This window comes from Meleagris gallopavo, chromosome 2, assembly GCF_000146605.3.
Source record: "Meleagris gallopavo isolate NT-WF06-2002-E0010 breed Aviagen turkey brand Nicholas breeding stock chromosome 2, Turkey_5.1, whole genome shotgun sequence".
Classification (NCBI taxonomy): domain Eukaryota; kingdom Metazoa; phylum Chordata; class Aves; order Galliformes; family Phasianidae; genus Meleagris; species Meleagris gallopavo.
This window is the reverse complement of record NC_015012.2, coordinates 41908582-41927306: the sequence shown is the minus strand read 5'-3', so window position 1 is coordinate 41927306 and position 18725 is coordinate 41908582. Positions and strand designations below refer to the sequence as shown.

The window sequence follows — 18725 nt, the reverse complement described above, 5'->3', positions numbered from 1 at the left end:
TTATTTTTTCTCAATGAGACGCCTAATGGGATTTTTATGATCCCGCTTATAAATCAGACCGTCAGGCTGGTGCTGCTGGCACACTCGCTGCTAACGGTTCCTTCGTGTGCCCCCCTCTACCCGCCCCTCCACACACACTTTTGTTTCAAATAATAATTTTTGACAACGTTTATTGCTGTTTCTCCCCCCTCTCATTTTCAAGCTGCAAATGCCCCATCTCCCACACAGGCAGGTTTCCTCAGGTGCTGAGGGGGCTGCAGGCAGTGCCCAGAGCCCTCTGCTGCAAACTGCCTGCTCCCAGCTTGCTACATGGTGGCAGATGTCCCTCTCCCCCAGTACATCGAGCACCATCAATATCCCTTTTTAATAACCTTGTTCAGCATTTCTACGTCATGCTCGCTGTAATCTCACCTCTTCCACTTCCCCCCTCCCCACTAATCTCCAAGGCCTGGGCTCTGAAGGTTTATAAAATGGTTGCTCTGTGTGTGCCCTCAGCTGTACACATAACCCAGCCCCGAGCCTGCAGTGCTGCCCTGCTCAGCAAGGCGTGAGGGAAGGTTGCAGGACACACTGAATCCCAAGGCTACTTATTTACATTTTCTGCCAGAGCTCTGCTCTCTCCTCCTACCCCTTTTATTTTCACTGGGAATATGTGGTAGCAAAGCTCCCTGGATTTTTGTGGGGTCAAGCCTCACCCTACTTCGGGAGGTATCTGTGTACAGCTAGGCAGAGAAGACAATATCCCACTCCTATTAAAGTCAATGGGAATCAGCAAATTCAAGCGTCACTGGGCTTGGCTGGCAGAGCACACAGCTCTGCTCTGGCCAAACCCTGCCCCATTTTGATGTAGCTTAACTGTCGCTGTGCCAAGCTGTTCCAAAGCTGCTGTGTGCTGCTGGTGCAGCACTGCCCGCCTGGATAGGAATCCATGGTGGCACCAAGCAGCTGGAGCAGACCCTGTACCTCCTTGCCACTGCCATGCAGGCAGCCCCAAAGAAGCTGCCACTGCCCCACACACCCCCTGTAGATTAAAGTCTTTCAAGGTCAGGCACCAGTAAAATAAATCAGAGCATTCTATGGACTGCATTAATTTGTACTGTTTATGAGCCTGGTGCTTCCCAAGTCCCATAGCCATTTTCACATCCTCCCAGCCGCACCTACCCCTACTCCCCCACAGCTCAGGATTGGCTGTATTAACAACTGCATTATAGTTTTTGTTTGGTTTTTTTTTTCCCCTGCCAAGGACAGAAGTGAGAGTTTCTAAAGCCATTTAGTTCTGTAGCACCAACTACTTTGAATAACCATTTTATCTCAAAAAAAAAAAAAAAAATACTTAAAAAAGGGCAAGCAATTATACCATAAACTAGATTTTTGAAGAGGAAAAAGGAGACTCAGAATTGAATAACTTATACACAGCAAGGGCTCCACTGTGCTTTTAAGACTTGTTGTTTGCATTTTTTTGACACAAAAAAAGGAAAACATAAACCTGGTATCTTAAAAACAATGCTGCATGGCAATAGGGATCCAACAGGAATGTGCTTACGCATTTTAATACCCAAGTTACTCATAACGCTGCATTTACATTACCTCCTTGTTAAGGTACATTTTACTGAACTGTATGAGTGGGGATTCTCCATCTTAAATATCCCTGAGACACACCACAACACCGCAGAGGTTTCTCAGCAGCTGACCAGGCTCCTGGCTGGCTGTATCAGAAGTAACCCTGGCACCCGAGCAGCTCAGCAACCTGTCCCAGCTGCAGCACAAGTGAGGAGCCACAGGCTTACTCTTATTCCAGGGCAACAAAACCTACCTTACGATTTGATTGCGTGTGTCATAAACCATGCAGCCACTGGTACCCAAGCACAATCAGTGAGAGACTGGACAAAAAGCACGCACACATACATATTAATAGCAGTGACTTTACAGTTTATTTCCTCACATTAAAAGCTGACCTTGTGAGAGCGAGTGCACCCATTGCCAGTATGTGCCATATGATACTGAAGGAGGAACAATGCCCACAGAGTGGGAACTGGCCTGCTGTCTGTTCAGAAATAGTCTCTCCTTCCTGTCAGTGCACCAGAGTGGAGCGGTGCCCGCCTAATGGATGCAGGGTAGCTCCTTGCCCTTGCACAGAACACAGAACTGCACTTACTGGATCTGTCTTCAGAGAAGAAGGTTTGAAACAAGTCAATCTTCACTCTGCTTTGGGAGTCACTCCAAGTCTTTGGCTGCAGATTGCAGTGCTAAATTGAGACCATTATTTTGCATTGAGCTATTTTCATCCCAAAGTGCTTTAAAGGCTTAGCCAGATACACAGGCTGTGGTGCTATATGCACAGGAATCACTTCAGCCACTAATGAAATGCAGCCACCTATTAAGCAGAGCAGTGTGATGCCTGGTCCTTGGGTGCAATGACTGCCAGAAGATTCCATTTTATCCAGCTGAGCAGAGACTAGGTGTTGGTTAGTGGATTACTTTGTCCCATTTGAAAAATAAAACTGCCTGGACCTCTGTGTATAGAGTAAAGTTAGACATCGACAGTCATGGTCAGCCTTAGAATTAGAAATCCCACCTGTGAAAAGAGATCACTGGAGTTCTGCTTTGTTCCACATCACCTGCATTCCCCATCACTTTTCAAAATAGTCTTGCTACCACTTGGTAATCCAGGGACTGAGCACAACATTCAAAGCCTTATTAAAATGCTCTGAAGGCCACGTGCAGATAAAACATCATGGTGTCCATATACAAGGAATTAGTAAGTTTCCCCACAGTTTCTTGGGAACAAATCCCTGCATCAGGAAAGTACCACAGGCACCTCCACAAGTGGCTTTAACTCACACCTGACTGTTCTCCCTAGGAGAGACAAGAAAACCCAACTACTGCATATTTTCCATGATGGAAAATTCATTTAAAAATGAAAAAGCACAGTGAAATATAGTCAGTGCCTAAAATGAGGAATATAAAACCCATTCGGTACTGTACATACACCTTTGTGTAAGACTGCACACACTGCATTAAATAACCATGCCTCCCTGTCTCTAGTTAGGGTAGAGAGGGAATTGTGTGGTGAAAGACGTAATTTGTACATTAGGAAGTCTCTGTTGCCAGATCAGCAGCAGCAGCACTGACGTCTGTACTCTCTCGCTTTGTTCCTGCTGCTATAAATCAAAATGACTACAGTCCAAATGCCTTACTTGTTTAACTATAAATGCACTGCTAGTCAGAAAAATCCACACTAGGAGAGATCTAGATAGTCTGCATATACTTTAAACTGATTAAATTGAGAAAGCAAAAAAAAGGATCAGAATAACATTTATGAATTTATGGGAAAAAAACTTTTAAAGATTGAAATCCAGCAGAGCTGTAAAAATTCTGTATCTACAGGCACTGATGCCTTTGCTAAATGAGCTATCAAATTTGCCTTTCTTAATGTGCATTGGGATTTATTTATATATACAGATTAATGCAATCTCTTTAGAAACCTATTTTCCCCTCATGTCCCTATGTATTTTCCTGCTTATGTAAACTACTGGAGGCAAATTAAAACAGAGTAGATGAAGTGGGTGAGGTTTTACTTTTCCTGGTTTTATATGCCTGTATGTCTGTAGTGATAAATACAAACTACATAGCTGAGGTTGACTCTTTTATTTGGAGTTCTAGAAAATTGAATATCTTCTTTAAAGGTGAAATGAGCCCTCAAAGCCTAAAATACCTTTTAGATCCCTTCCAAGTTCTAAAAGGAGACTCAACTGTTACATAAAAATGATGGTGCCAATGCCTGCTGCTAACCTGTTGGCTGAGGGAGAGCAGGGGAATTCTCATCCTAGCACCTACTGAGAACCTGGAACCATTTTACAAAATACAGCACGATTTCTTGACTTAATGGAAAAGGAATAGGAGAAATTATGAAGATAACCTTCCAATACCAACATTAGCTCAGCTGAGCTGTAAATCCTGTGTATTGGACAGTGTAGCCAGAAATATGTTGAGCTATACTTCTAAAGAGGAAATAACAGGATCAGAGAACAGCAGGTGAGAATATTATCAATGCCACGCTCACATCGCTACTGTGTTACCTGTGTCAGGTAACCTCTTTCCTGAGACCACCTTCTTTTTTTTTTTTTTTTAATTTAGTTATTTTATTTTTCATTCCAAGACATTCTAAGAGTATTAAAGCAAAAAAGTCTGAAGTCATTTGGTTTGCGGAAACTGTCCTGCTAGGCCTTGGCTAATGAATTTGCAACCAGATGTTCATTTTCAGACCTGTTCCAAAATGTACTGAAGTCAATGGAAAGTCAATTGGATGTTCCAGATTACTAGTAAAAAGTCACTATAGTGCCAACGTGTGTGTGTGTGTGGGGGGGGGGGAGATAGAAACAGGATATGGCCATTGGTCATTCAGCTTGGCACTGATCCTAGGGGAAAAGAGTGGAAAAGCAAAGGAACAAACTCAGAATCCCCAATTATTACGTGCCACCAGAAGTATGGTAATTGTTAAGAGAGTGGGTAAAGACTACAGGAAATGGGAAAAGAATGGATTTAGCCTACCTCTTTCTCACTGTAAACTAATCCAGCTGGTATTCCCTCTAATTTGCCATTAAGAACATGTATGAACAGTTACTATATCACAACAAGCAGAACTGTAGCGTTTTAGGAGACAATAACTACACAAATTAAGGAAGAACAACACGATCAGTACTAGTTAAGTTTTGTGGAAACAGCCAGAAGGCTTCATAAACAGTATTTCATATATATATATATATCATATATATATCATATATTATGTATAAAATCATATATTGAAAGATAACCATCTTGAGGTGACCAGGCTTCTATATTCAGTTCCATGTGACGCTGATTTAACTAATAAATATAATACATTAGAGAGTCATACTGGGATCCAGTGTCTGAAAAATAAAGCTAAACAAGCACATCTGTTTCTTAGAGTAACTAACAAACCACTGCAATGGCTTGCACAGTACACGAATCGCTCTGTCTGGAGCTTTTAACACAAAAGTTGTTGGATATTATTCCAGAGATTATAATATTGCTGCAGATTAGTTCTCTAGCCTTCACTATTGCAGAATTCAGTCAGTCATCCTAACAGACTTAAATTAGAACACGTTGCACCTGGGTAACTGGTGAACTGTGAGTATACATTAAATTACATTTAGATCTCTTAGGTGTGCTTCCACCTGAGCAAAGTTCAGATTCCTGTTTTGCATATATTTGCATCCATCTGGTTTACATGTAGATCTTAAAAATAACTAACAAATCATGCAGTGTCTTTGTAATACACAGAGCCTGTATGTTGTTGGACAAAAGACCGGTTTTTATAGCAGAAGAGAAAAAACAACAAATTACAGGGTGCTTTAACTACAGTTTGGTGCAGTCCTCCCTCTCTTCTGCTGGATTAGGGCAAAAAACAGAATTAAAACTAAGAAATAAATATCCATACAAAATCTGGTGAGAACTGCAGTGGAGTGGAGACATCTAGCTGCCTTCTTTCTACCAACAGAGCACCTATGAATCAGGAAATCCGAGCTCTAGAGAGAACATATAGAAATCTACTTAGTAAAAAAGGTAACAAAGCCTTCCATGCTCAAGGGGGAACTTAAAGCTGGGATAGAGAATAAATTATATGTACTGTTTACATTTCTTCTTGTTCTCTCTGAAACTTTCTTGAACAAAAGTTTATTTCCTTTGATTTCTTAGAATAGTTTTTTATTTTTGTAGTCTTGGTTACACCATCTTAAAAAAGCAGTTTTGGATGTGCAAATTGCCACGAGAAACAATGCTGAAAACGCCTCCTTGATCTAGAACTGAAGAGGATTGAAATGTGCTGGTGGAGATGCTGTGAATAAGCCTGATAGCTATTGTTCAGGCTGCATCCCATCCCTGATTAGGAAAATCTAAATATGGGCAGCATATTGTTACTGCTGCACGCTCTCCCTTCCAGCATAACCAGAGACAGTTCTAACCTGCCTCTACAACTCCAGAGGTCTAGCAAAAGTGTAGCCTCATCAGCCAGGTGAGACTCCATACAGCATGATGCCCATGCAACCCCATGAAGCAAGGCGGAGAAACATGCATGTTGTCCCGCCCTGCAGAGATAATTTTATGTCTCTATCAATGAACCAGAACTGCATCTACGTGTGCAAGCATACATTTAAACACTATTTGTTGAAAGACTGAGACTTTCTGCACATGTACTTGAAGGCTTCAAAATGCACCTTCAGTTTTGGATTCCCCTTTCAGCTTTGACTTACGTCTGCACTCAGTGCACATAAAATGTATGCACATGCTAGATCAGGCAGCAGCCAGGCTTTCTACACTCAAATTCTGACTCTACAGATGGCAAAATATCCAAAATCACAGTCGGAGCCCAGCTATTTTTTTGGGTGTGTTTTTTTTTCCACCCCACCATCACCCAATAAACAAAGATCACATAACTCTGCATTTATACTCTTCCAAAAGACATGAACTGGAAAGCTTTGGACAGGTTTTGCATTAAAAAGCACAGGGATTATACTATTATAACTATCTAACCGCAACAAAATAATCCTCGTGACTGTGGATGTGAGTATTCAGATAATGACATACGTATAGAATGAAATAGGAGATTTAAGACAGCAAGACAAAAAGAGGATAATAAAAATATTGGCCTAAGCCCAAACACTAATGTGTACCAAACAGTAATGCATATCAAATCTTCAGAGAAATCCTTTTTCTTTTCCTTGGGAAAAGATGATATCAGAAGATAGAAATTTGCAATGTTGTTTTTGAAGTACATGCTACATGAAGTAGCTTGTGTTCCAAGTGATGAGCCCATTTCTATGTCAAAAACAAGTACCATGCTACATCAGGTCCACAGTTCAAACTAAGGAAGACACACAAAATCCAGAAGTTACTGAGTTTGCAGTCATGTCCAACAACGTAAAAAGCAAGATCACAGGTGTAGGTACAGGGATAAGTACATTACTTTAGAGGGCTCCCTTGAAAATGAGTTTGAGGGTGCCCTTGTGACAGCATACCAATCAAGGAAGCTTGTACTGCAGCATCCACCTCTAGATGAAAGACTTCAGTCTCCAGGGATGTCAATTTAGCAACTGTTCTCTTCTTCCCCTCCTTATATCTGCCTAAAAGTTACAGCAGAGCCAAATGAGATCTACCTGCTTATTTGGTCTTTAATCCAGTGCTTGACCAGTACTTTCTGGTTTGTGTCTCAACTATGTGGGATTTTCATATGCCTCCCCACATCTGAGAGCAGTCTGGGAGTACTTAGTTTCTAAGATTGAGTGTATTCATTATATTATAAATGAGGCTTAACACTTTTAATTAGGGCCAAATTTATCAAAAAGAAATCATGAGATGAGCTACCGATGAAGGTCGTTATTCTGGAAGGTAAATGCAAGCCCAGGGACTAAAGTTTACCCAGAAAATTTGAGCCACCTATCTCCTCCAACTATAAGGGCAAAGAGAAACTGAAGAATATATTTTCAGAAAGCTGCGCAGAGAAACTATGTGGAGGATTCCCACCATTCTGTTTACTAGTGCCACTGTATTTGCCAGTGAAAAAGATAAATGAATGAATGATTTTTAAGTTCAAGCCTTACTTGTAAGGAACACTTGAATTGCCATAGTTGATGTTGGCAGCCCACCAAACTTGAGAGAAACTCAATGGACCAGCATAATCCCATATCAATGAAGTTAATTGCAGTCGAACCTGGAACAATCTTGACTATTCATTCATTAAAAAGGAGACTAAAAACACTAAAGATTGTTTCTTCTGTCTGGGGCAAGGTGTGCTAAAGAAAAAAATTTTTGACTTACAAGCACAAGCCTGCCATCCATTTTTCCCCTATATGAGAAAAAAACGGTTTTGAGAGAATTCTGATCTAGGCAGTCAAGATATGCTTGTCTTGAATTTGCTACATGACTTTCCCATGTGCACTCCAAATTCTAGTGTGCTGTAAATAAATCTTCATCACCTGACTAGAAGCCATGGTAGCTCTGCTTATTCCTGTACCCACTGTATTGCTGTGATAATTAAGAGTACTTAAGCTTAGTCTAGCATAGCAGCACAGTAATAGGGATAAGGCACAGAGAAACAAAAGAATGTATTCTACCACTGCTTTGACTCAAGGCATGGAACTGACAGATACTTTGCTCATCACCTCAAGAATGACAGTATTAATGGAGGATTCCACACAAAAGGCTCCTGAAAAATTAAGGAAGTTCTCTCATACTGTATACAATAACAGCATTTAGTCTTGCACATGGAAAACCCTTACGTATATAAAGTTTCCCAAAACAATTTTATTGTTTTTATTGCAATAAACCTCAAAGATGGAGTTACAATTGAGAGAAATTAATTAGTAGTATTGTATGTACTAGGATCACATTCCTCCTAATCTGGAGCGCCACAGCAGCAATTCAGATGCTACAATTAAGAAATTGTTTTCAAACCCAATTTTGAACTAGCTCCAATTTTCTTAAGTCCATAATCTATAGCATATTCTAAGTAAGTATTCACCTTGGGATCACAACAGTCATGGAAAAGACATCTACTTAGCTAGGACTTAGGATCAGTAAGACAACCCGTTAACACTGATAGAATGTTTTTTTTCTTTAAAAAGAAAAAAAAAAAACAGTTCTGGTGTTATACTGAAGTTAATGGACAAAAAGGATGTCTTCAAAAAAAAATCTTTATTCCAGATATTTTTTTGGAACAACCGAAGACCAACCCTAAGTGATCCATCCCAGATTTTACTCCATACTCCACAGCTTCTGGAACAGGACGTTTTTGGTATTTTGTCAATTCCACGTAGATATCCGGCCAGGATGTATGTATTGAATATGAACCCTCAACTTTCTACAGCAAAGTACTTTGGTTAGAGTTTTTTTTTTTTGCCTGAAATAATAAAATAAAAACAACCCATTACCTGGGCTGCAGCGCAACTCACTGTTCTTTCAAAAGTCTGACATTTACAGTAGATAAACTCAGATTTCTATACATTTCTCACTTTTACTAATACAACTAATCTCCAAATATACATCAACCACAAATGATTTTAAGTAGCTAACAGATCCTCAGTATCACTTTTATTTACACTTCTAGAATAGTCAGCTAATGTCCTAATATATCTACAGTAAAAAAAAAAATGTCCTGTCCATAGTCTAAAAAATTAAAATGAGAAAATATTTGGAACTCTTCTGGTAAGTTTAGATGAAGGCTCTTTCAGCAGGAATAAGAGGTTGTACTCATAGTAGAGAGTGGAATAATAATTGAAGACTTGACAGAAGAAAATTAGCTTTCATAACTCTAAAAAGTTACTTATTAATTGTTTGAGAAAATGTAAACTACTTCTTCCCATAGCAGATTTATACAGATACCTCATTACAAAGTTGGGAAACGTTATACTAATTCTCAACGCTTTGCTGAAGTTCAGTTCCCACTGGATTTAGGCAGAGGAAAAATAGTGACCATCACATACTTTCAGTTTCATGGAAACATCCATATATATCAGAAGACACCAGCATAGTCACCAATAAACATCCCTGCAGTAGGAGCAGGGATGCCGTAGGAGCAGTTAGTACGTCAAGAACATAAAAACTCTTCTACCCTCTGTCTGCCACTAGAACTGATTAGGAACTAGAATTCCAGTCCTACAGAAAAAATCCCATTGCGTATCTTTGTCCCATATCACAACATGCAACAAATTTCAGATTTTCTCAGAAAACAGTTGTGAAAGCAAGCAGAAAAGAGAAGCAGAGCATAATTTTCTATTTCATTTTCTCTCCTAAACTCTCAGACTTTCATGGGAAAAGCACTGAGGGCCCATGACCCAACTACATCCTTCCTCACGTGTCACGGCAGTTTGTGACTGCAAAGGGAAAACCAGCAAGCCCCACATCGATGAAGTCACTGGAAAGAAAGAGAAGAGCTCCTAATTGCAATAAAAAGCAGTTAGCACATAGGCAATTAATTACAAGCCTAGAATCCTTCAATCAGTACTCAGGTAGGCTCTCTTCCAGCACTACCTCTCTGTATACACATTGTGCATGCCTATATCTAACTTTTACTGTCAGATTAGCTCAAACTACAGGGTATTAGAACTTGATTATGATCATAGCAAAGCGGAGGGAGTGTCAAAAACTGGAAATACGTCACTTACTGTATTCTTGTCTCAAAACCTCATCGCTTGCCACCGTGAAAGGAGGTGAGGGAGCTGGCAGCTAACTAAGTCTTCCATTGTGAAAGGACTGACAGGTCTAATCGTCATTTCTGCTTCAGAAATTTTTAAAACGCAGTATGTGAAAACATGCTGACCCTCGGGAAATAGTGGGGTTGTTAAAAATAAATAGGTTCCAGCTTTTCAGGAAGAGCAGATTCACTACAGTGACGTAAAAACACCCAGCAGCTTGTCCCAGCCATTTCCCATGAGACACTGCTGATTTAGGAAGAAACAGCAGCTCACGCAGCTGCCTGGAAATTTAAATGCCAGGATGTTACTTCTTGAATCTCTTATTTTTAAACACTGCTCACCTTTGACACAGTGACTGTATTTGCACAATCCCTTTATATCCTCAAGCACCCTTTGAAGACTTTAAAATAAATTAACCTTAGTTAATTTATAACATTCCAATATGTCTTGAAATAAAGTGAGATACTAGTAGTCTTAGGAATATCTTATTGTTGAAAAAGTTATTTCATAAATACTTCATATTATTCATTTTACAGTTTTAAATTTTCTGTTGGAAGTCACAGTGTGTCCCAAGCATGTCTAAGACATTGTGCCTGCAGATGTGCCTGCAAAGGACCATAGAATCATAGAATCACAAGGTTGGAAATGACCTGTAAGGTCATCTAGTCCAACCATCCAACCGACAATATTGTGTGATGATGCATCGGTGCACAGGGATGCTGCATGCAGTCAGCTTGAACCAAGGTAGAGATGCGAGAAGCAAGTGCTGAAACAAATTCATCTGTGAATGGAGTTACTGATTGGCAGCCACTCCTACCAGTTACAGCAGATTGCTTCTCTGATAGTACAGCTACAGCTTAGACAGTGACAAATTTCCCTCATCTCAAAGCATAAATCTGCATCTTTAATTCATAGTGGGTCACTTGGGACCTGGGTGGAGACTAAAGGGATGAAACATTGAGTCACTTTAGGAAGATAGTTCCTCCAGTAATCTATCTTCCTAACATTCCGTGATCCATGTTTTCTCCTGTGTTAACTCATCAGGATTTAATTCCTTCACTGTTTCCTTCTGTATTTCCATTCACACGTCCCCCTCATCGCTCCCACCAAAAAAAGAATCCTTTTAAATCCTAACCAATATTTTCCATAATGCAGAATATGGAAATTTGTGACTGTTTATAAGAGGGGTGTAGGGATTACATTGCTGGACCAGATTCTTCATACACTGTGACTTCAACACATCTTACCACTCCACTTTCAGTAAAACTGCAAGTCATTTACATTTTGACAAAGTTACTGGTTGATTTGGTTTACTTTTGCTCAGAGAAAATGAATGACAAATGTTCGCATGTATTAACAAAATAAAGACTAATAGAAAACATAAAGCCATACAAATGTGTACAGAAACTGAAGAACAGCATTTTCTCAATAAACTATCTTTATTGCTTAGATAAGGAGCCAGATAAGTAAAAGTAACCTCATATATAGTTTTGTCATCTTGCTATTCCCCCTGAACAGTATACATCATTTGCTAGACCTTCTGTAGAAACCTATTCCACAGAGCAGGACCTTTCATGAAAAGTAGCCTCTCTTCAGAGAATTCCAGGTGGCAACATCTAGTAGTAGTAAGCCTCAACCAAATAAACATGAAGACATATCAAAGTTGCATAACTTTGCCTATAACTTTTACAGAATGGCAGTTACACGCTCAGGCCATTATACAGGGAGCTCATTATACATATAGTGAATAGGAAAGAATAATAATCAATAATCAAGATACCATGATTTTTACCCAGAGGAGCTTCCCCTGGCCAATTCATCATCACCTGAAGTCTTCTCTCTTCAACTCTCTTCATCAGAAAAGATCCAGCCACCTATATCATAGGAAAATTGATACTGCCTGCAATGATTGCAAAGACTTGTGGTTGCAAAGAAAAAAGCAAGAAGCCCTCAGGAGAAATCAGTGATAATAGGAAGGCCATCACTCCTGCTGTTGGATTCAGTAGTATGGCCAAGACTGTTTTTGCTCTTTCAGTGCGTAAAAGCTGTTTGCATAGTGAGATGAATGCAGCTCTGCACATTGCTAGAAGCAGAAAAGCAGGCTGTCAGAGCAAAGCACTGCACAGCAGAAAAAAGAAAAAAAAAAATCAGAGAGGCAACACAACACATCCCCATAACTGATCTTGTTAAGAAGCTGCTCTACAAGCAGCACAGTTAGAAAAGGCTGGATTCCTGCTGGTGTGCCGTAATCATTACTCCTCATCAAGTGTCATTCCTGGCATCAGCCCAGGCTCCCATAGCATACCCCCAAAGGCAGTGGGTGCAAGAGGCAGCACCATGACCAGTTACCTGCTGGCTGGCCATCACATTCTGGGCTGTCCTTGCTCTCCTGAAGTCTCCCTAATTGGTGGGAGCTTACTTGTCTTTGAAACTTTCTTCCAGTGTCAGAAGAAACTGTTCAGTGAGGCTAAAAGCCATCGAAGTGAGGGAATGATAAACAGACAGTGAGCTCATTTGTGTCCAGTTTCCTTAGCAATTCAGGCTAAAAAGGAACATTTTATACACACATATAACATATATACATATAATGGGTTGGGTAACTGGCAAAATTCTCAGTATCACAAGAAGTTTGGCCCTCTCTCAAGAAGCCAACAGCCTATTTGAAGTTAGCGGGTGTGTTTTTTCTCCAGTGATGACTTTAACAGCAGTCTTACTTTTACTAGCCACACTGGGCATTAGTCCATCTTACAGACTGAAGCTCTCAGTTCTCCAAGCAGCTCTGCAAACTGCATAAGATTACCCCCTGAACTGAACCAGAGATGTTGCATTCCTTCCTGACATGACCCTGTTGCTGGGGAAAAAAAGGCTGTTCTGAATCAGAACAATCTTCCTCGCAAAGACAACAAAATTGCTCACAGTTTGAAAGTGTCCCTTGTTCTGCCCCATTTCAGGTGGAGGCGTTCCAAGTCAACCAGGATGGCCATTAATTGGAGAATTCTACTCCAAGGGGCTTCTCTGGTACTAGATGCCAAAGAAAAAATGTTTTCCAGGCCTCCAACACAGCTGGAGCATTCAGCTTTGAGAAGTCTGGCTTCGATTCACAAAGGGCGTAAATGTCACAACATTCACTGCTGGGGCCCCTAGCCTTTCAGATAAATTATTGGCTCATCAAATCTCTAACACAGAGGTAGGAGGCAAGTAAGTGGGTCTGGGATTTGTTGCTAAATTGTAAATGGAAAAGAATAGTTTGATGATGAATAATACACCATTTCTTTTCTCAATTTTAAGGTTTACTTTTCCTGATTACTTTAAATTAAATGTATTCCCAACCCGAAGCAAAAATGCTAAACTTCAAATAGAAAATTCAGTCCTTTCCAGAATTATTTCTTTCTTCTTCCCACCACATTCAACATGAATTCATAGCTAATTCTGATTGGGTCAGTCTGCAAGAACATGGAAAAAAAAAAAATTTCTTCTGTCATAACAAAAGGATGTTACTGGGGCCAGATCCCTTACTTGCTCATCCTAAATGCTTACTCTGGAAATTACTGGTATTGGGAGTGTTTGGATGCCAAAGCCATATGGGCTGTTATCTGCTTCATCACACAAGCAAGAAATCAGGGTTCATCATCTGCTACAACAATTTCACTCTCCCTCACATCTCAAATTAAATGAAGGTGCAGAGTTAACACAACTTTTTCAGCTCTAGACCAGCAGCTGTGACAAATTCCACTGGTTGCTGTATCACTGGTGTAGCATAGGATCTTCCTGCAATTTTCACATCCACCTTCCCTGGTTGTGAAAGTGGGGTGTCACTTTTATAAAGCACCATGCTCACTGTCATAATTATTCTCCTATCCTCAGCTTATCTTCCAGCCTTAAGCTTACTCCTAAATATAAAATAGCCCTCTGAACTTTGCCATTTTCTGTTCACATATCAGAGATGATGCACTGAACCAGGTACCTCAACAACAACAACAAAAATCTTAAGAGTATTCATTGAAGAAAGTACGTATGCAGTGGTTACATAAAACAGCAATTTCATTTTAGCTACCCAGGCAAATTTAAAACTTCTAAGTTGCCTGCAATATTTTATCTTAAAGACGTTCAGGAAATGCAAGATCTTCTGTATTGTGTAACAATTGCACTGTTATCCACCTCAGTTTACTTTCTGTGTTACATTGTCAATGAATCTGCCTTAGGAAGAAAGAGCCTGCTGTTTCTGTACTAAATTTTAGTATTTGCAAACAGACTGAATCCAGGCTCAGATGCTCAAGTTCTAAAAAGCACTTAAGTATTGGGGTAAAAAGCGATGGCTCGGTTTTGAGGGTACTGAGCCTTTATGCTTGTATAGAAAATACATAATCAAAAAAAAGTATTCTTAATGTAAATCCACATTTTGCTTTGAATCTGCTAGAAGGATCAAATAAACTCTGTCTCTTTTAAAAAGCGTTACACAAAATCGTATGTGAAGAGATACATTTATGATTAAAGAACAAGAATTGCTCTCTTACATCAGACTCTTTCACTTCAGAAGAAAATCAAGAAAACTTTCAGTAAGATGTTACAAAGTAACTTAAGTGAATGATCCATTTATTTACTTATTTAGACTCCATTTAACTTTTGGCTCGTATCCTGCTGCATGAATGTTTATCTCCTGTACAGATCACTCCCAGCTTTCAAATGCTTATCTTTTTAAAACCCAAGAGGAGGAAGATGCACGTATATTTAAATTTATTTCAAGGATGAGTTAGGGATAAACAATTAACATACAGTAAAGAATAAAAGCCTGTTAAATGTTACTGCAACATTCAAAAATTAATGCATTTAGCTCTGTGTTTCTTGTATTCAGTCCTTTTAGGTAACCAAGATTATAGTCATCAGATGAACACATATGACAAAATGAATTCCAGCAGGATATTAAAGACCAATCATCCTAATTTTATAGTCCTACCAGCTTACATTGAGTATAAAAAGGTGAAAAACAACAAAGCAGGAAAATAAACTTGAAACTGTACTGTGTTTTTATAAGCTATGTTCTCCCATGAGCAAGAACAGTCCTTCTGATACTAGTGAATGATCCACTGATCTGACTTCATGCCACTTACAAGGAAAGCTTGGGTTTATCATAGTATCATAGAATTGCTCAGGTTGGAAAAGACCTCAAGGATCATCAAGTCCAACCACAACCCAACCATCCTACCCTAACTCTAACAGTTCTCTGCTAAATCATGGCCCTGAGCACCACATTCAGATGGTTGTTAAACACATCCAGGGATGGTGACTCAACCACCTCCATGGGGAGCCTTAACAACCCTTTCTGTACAGATGTTTTTCCTGACATCCAAACTGAACCTCCCCTGGTGCAACTTAAGGCCATTTCCCCTCATCCTGTCACCAGTGAGAAGAGACCAGCCCTGCTCTGCTGCAATCACCTTTCAGGAAAATAGCAATAAAGTCTCCCCTCAGCCTCCTTTTCCTCAGATTGAACAGTCCCAGGTCCTTCAGTCTCTCCTTGTAGGAGATATTCTCTAAGCCCTTCCCAACCCTTGTTTGCCCTTCTCTGGACCTGCTCCAGAACTACAATATCCTGTCTGTATTGAGGTGCCCAATACTGAACACAGCACTCGAGGTAAATGCCATTTTGTAGTAAGTCAGTCTCCTTTTAAATCAATGGAAGTTCCTCACCTTCAGAGAGATAGCTGTCCTCATTCTCTTACTTAAGATCCCAGGCAGATTTAATATCTAGATGCACTTATTGCTGCAGTGCTGAACTTATGAATTAGCCCTGAAATGCAACAAGAATGAGAATCACAGACCACCATAAATTAGACAGTTTTCATTTATATAAACGGAGGAGCCCTAAACTGTACCTCAAAAAGGCATGATTTCAGTATTCATGTTCTTTGAAGAATGTCAGCTATTACAAAAGACATCTAAGAGCAATTCTCAGGTATTTTTTAGTTGCAGATAAAAAGAGATTTGAGGTACAGAAATACTGAATTCAGCCTACCCTTCTGCCAAAGGGATCATCATTGTACAGTCATTAAATTATCATTAATCTCCCACATAATCAAAGTGGGAGAACCAAGGGTAAACTCCTGGAGCATCTAGTGGGATGGAGCTCTCCCTGAAAGCACACAGAACTGCTGACTTGGTGCCTGGTCCAGGACTGAGGCTTCCAGGCAGGAATGCAATCATTAGCTAGGTGCCCTGTCATCACATTGACAAAGGCTGATAACAGTTACAAATATTGACAACATTTAATCCACAAATGCTATACTCTGCTGTTTATAAAGACTGCACAGCACCTATTGCTATGACAAATACAGTGTTTGATTTTGCTTTGTGATCAGTTGATCTCATGATTTACAGTGTGGGCTAGTGCTGCAGCTTGGAATGAAGGTCCACACTTCCATAGATTGAGGGGAGCCAGGTCTTCATGAGCTTCCAGTTACAAACACCATCTTACCTCCAGGTCATAAAGGCTCTCAGGCCACCACAAGAGATTCAATTTCCTATACTTAGCTACATGTGTGTATACTTGCACATCCAAATTTATGTACAAACAATTTTTAGGCCAAACAGGGAGGAGTTTGTTTTTAAACATCTCCAACTAGGAAGCCATTGAGCACAGACTGTATAACTTGCAGTCTTTGATCTACACACATAAAAAGCACTAGAACTCTGCTTGAGGTGTCAAAACAACCATTTGGAATCTCACTCCAAGTGTATCAGAACTTGAGTTTATCAGATTCCCACATTTTGGAGATTCTACAATAGTGGGTACCAAAATTGTGAGCCAGACTATACATAATGTTATCATTACTTCATTTTCTTTAATGCTGGAAACCTTTCTTAACTTAAATTCCTTAGAGGAGAATCCAATAGGAGAGAAGGCTTGCACATCTTAGCATTAAGTATACATCAGCAGAACAGTTTTTCCATCAAAAACTCCTGCTTGCTTATGGAACTCCTACCAGATCTCCTTTGGCACTGCGACTGCAGTCCCTGAAGTGTATTCCAACATTTTTGTCATCCAATCAGCCCAGCACAATTTACTTGATAGCAGCTGTGTGCACTTTCTTCAAACTTTCCCCTAGTGAATTAATACTTCTTTCTTTTTGAAAGCTTTCCAGGGCTTGTGAAAAATGTCTTCAGTTTCTTCCTTGTCCTATGCTCCTCCCACAGCATAACACCAGCTTACGCTTTTGCCAAATAAAAACCATCCAAGACGCACCTTTAAAAGACAACAAGCAATTCTGTAACTATCCGAAATTGGGAAAGAAGGATACCTGCTTCTGCTGAGAGACACGAGCTTAGTTTATACTCTGACAAACATTCCTTTTAAACCCAGCTGGACTCACCTGGTTCTCATGAAATTTCTCTGGAGAAGTACGGGAAGAATAAAAATACATGAAGGTATACTGGGAGGAAGCTACTTCATATCAGAAGCATTTTCCTAGTATTATCTTCACACACATTTGAGAACCAATTTCCAAACTTTTTATAAAAACGTAAAGCAATGAAATCTCTCTAAGCATAAGAGATACAGCTGACATTATGCAGATTTTAGTGATGCTTACACTGGGAAAAACCAGAGAAGAATGGCAATGGAATTGAGCACATCACCTGTAGAGTTATATTCAGTAACAGTTTCTCACAGAGGTTGCACAGCTGGTGACTGAGATAATGCAGAAAGAATATCACAAACAGCATGCATCTCTCATGGAGTAGTCAACAGACTGTAATATGGGCTATTCCTGCCATTGTTGTACATGATGAGTTCTCCAAATCATGCTGCAGCTTATTAACCAGAGAGGAAGGAGAACAATGGAAAAATTGTTAATTTGTGACCCACATTCCTTACACTTTTTAAGCCACTTTCCCCTTGAACAGAGTGTCTGAAAGCAATATCCTGGCATGAGTTTAAACAAATTTAAAGTAACACAAGCTAATCTTCTGAGGCCTGTTATGTCTGTGAAAAGTTATTTCTTTCCTTAAGCCCTGCTTCCCTTCTGGAAGTCTGTTAGTCATGAAACAAGCAAGCAGTGGTGTCTGGGGCAGTAAATACAGCCTCACCTCCTGTCCCAGTTCTGCTCACTTTCTCCCCAAAGAACACACCATCAAATTCCACTAATAAAACAGCTCTTATTTTCCTCAGGGATAAAGAGCACTGAACAAGAGAATGGTTAATAATGGTAGTAACTATCATAGCAAGCAGACAGAAGGCTTTGGCAGTTACTTTCAAGCACTGGAACCAAAAGTTGAGCATTCACTGTGGTTTAAGGAATACAGTTTGAAACACCATTTTCTCTCTTAAATAAACAAGCAGCACATTATCCCTAGCATATGGATCCAGTACTGATCCACATCTGGATTTCTGGTTAACTGGAATTTCCTAAAAGCTCTTGTGTGATTTTTTTTGTTGTTTTGTTTTAAATAAACACCCTTTCCCTCCATCCCCCTCCATTTGTCCTTACCCACAGAGCAGGATCTGGTTTCTTTCTGTTC

General features: G+C 39.9%; 1 long non-coding RNA gene across 1 annotated transcript in view; it reads right to left on the bottom strand.

Moving 5' to 3' along the window:
• Positions 1-10362, bottom strand: part of LOC104909700 — a 17551-nt gene extending 7189 nt beyond the window's left edge. Inside the window, exon 1 of the long non-coding RNA XR_792535.2 lies at positions 10182-10362. This is a non-coding gene — a long non-coding RNA (uncharacterized LOC104909700). The remainder of the gene's footprint in view (positions 1-10181) is intronic.
• Between the last annotated feature and the right edge of the window lie 8363 nt (positions 10363-18725).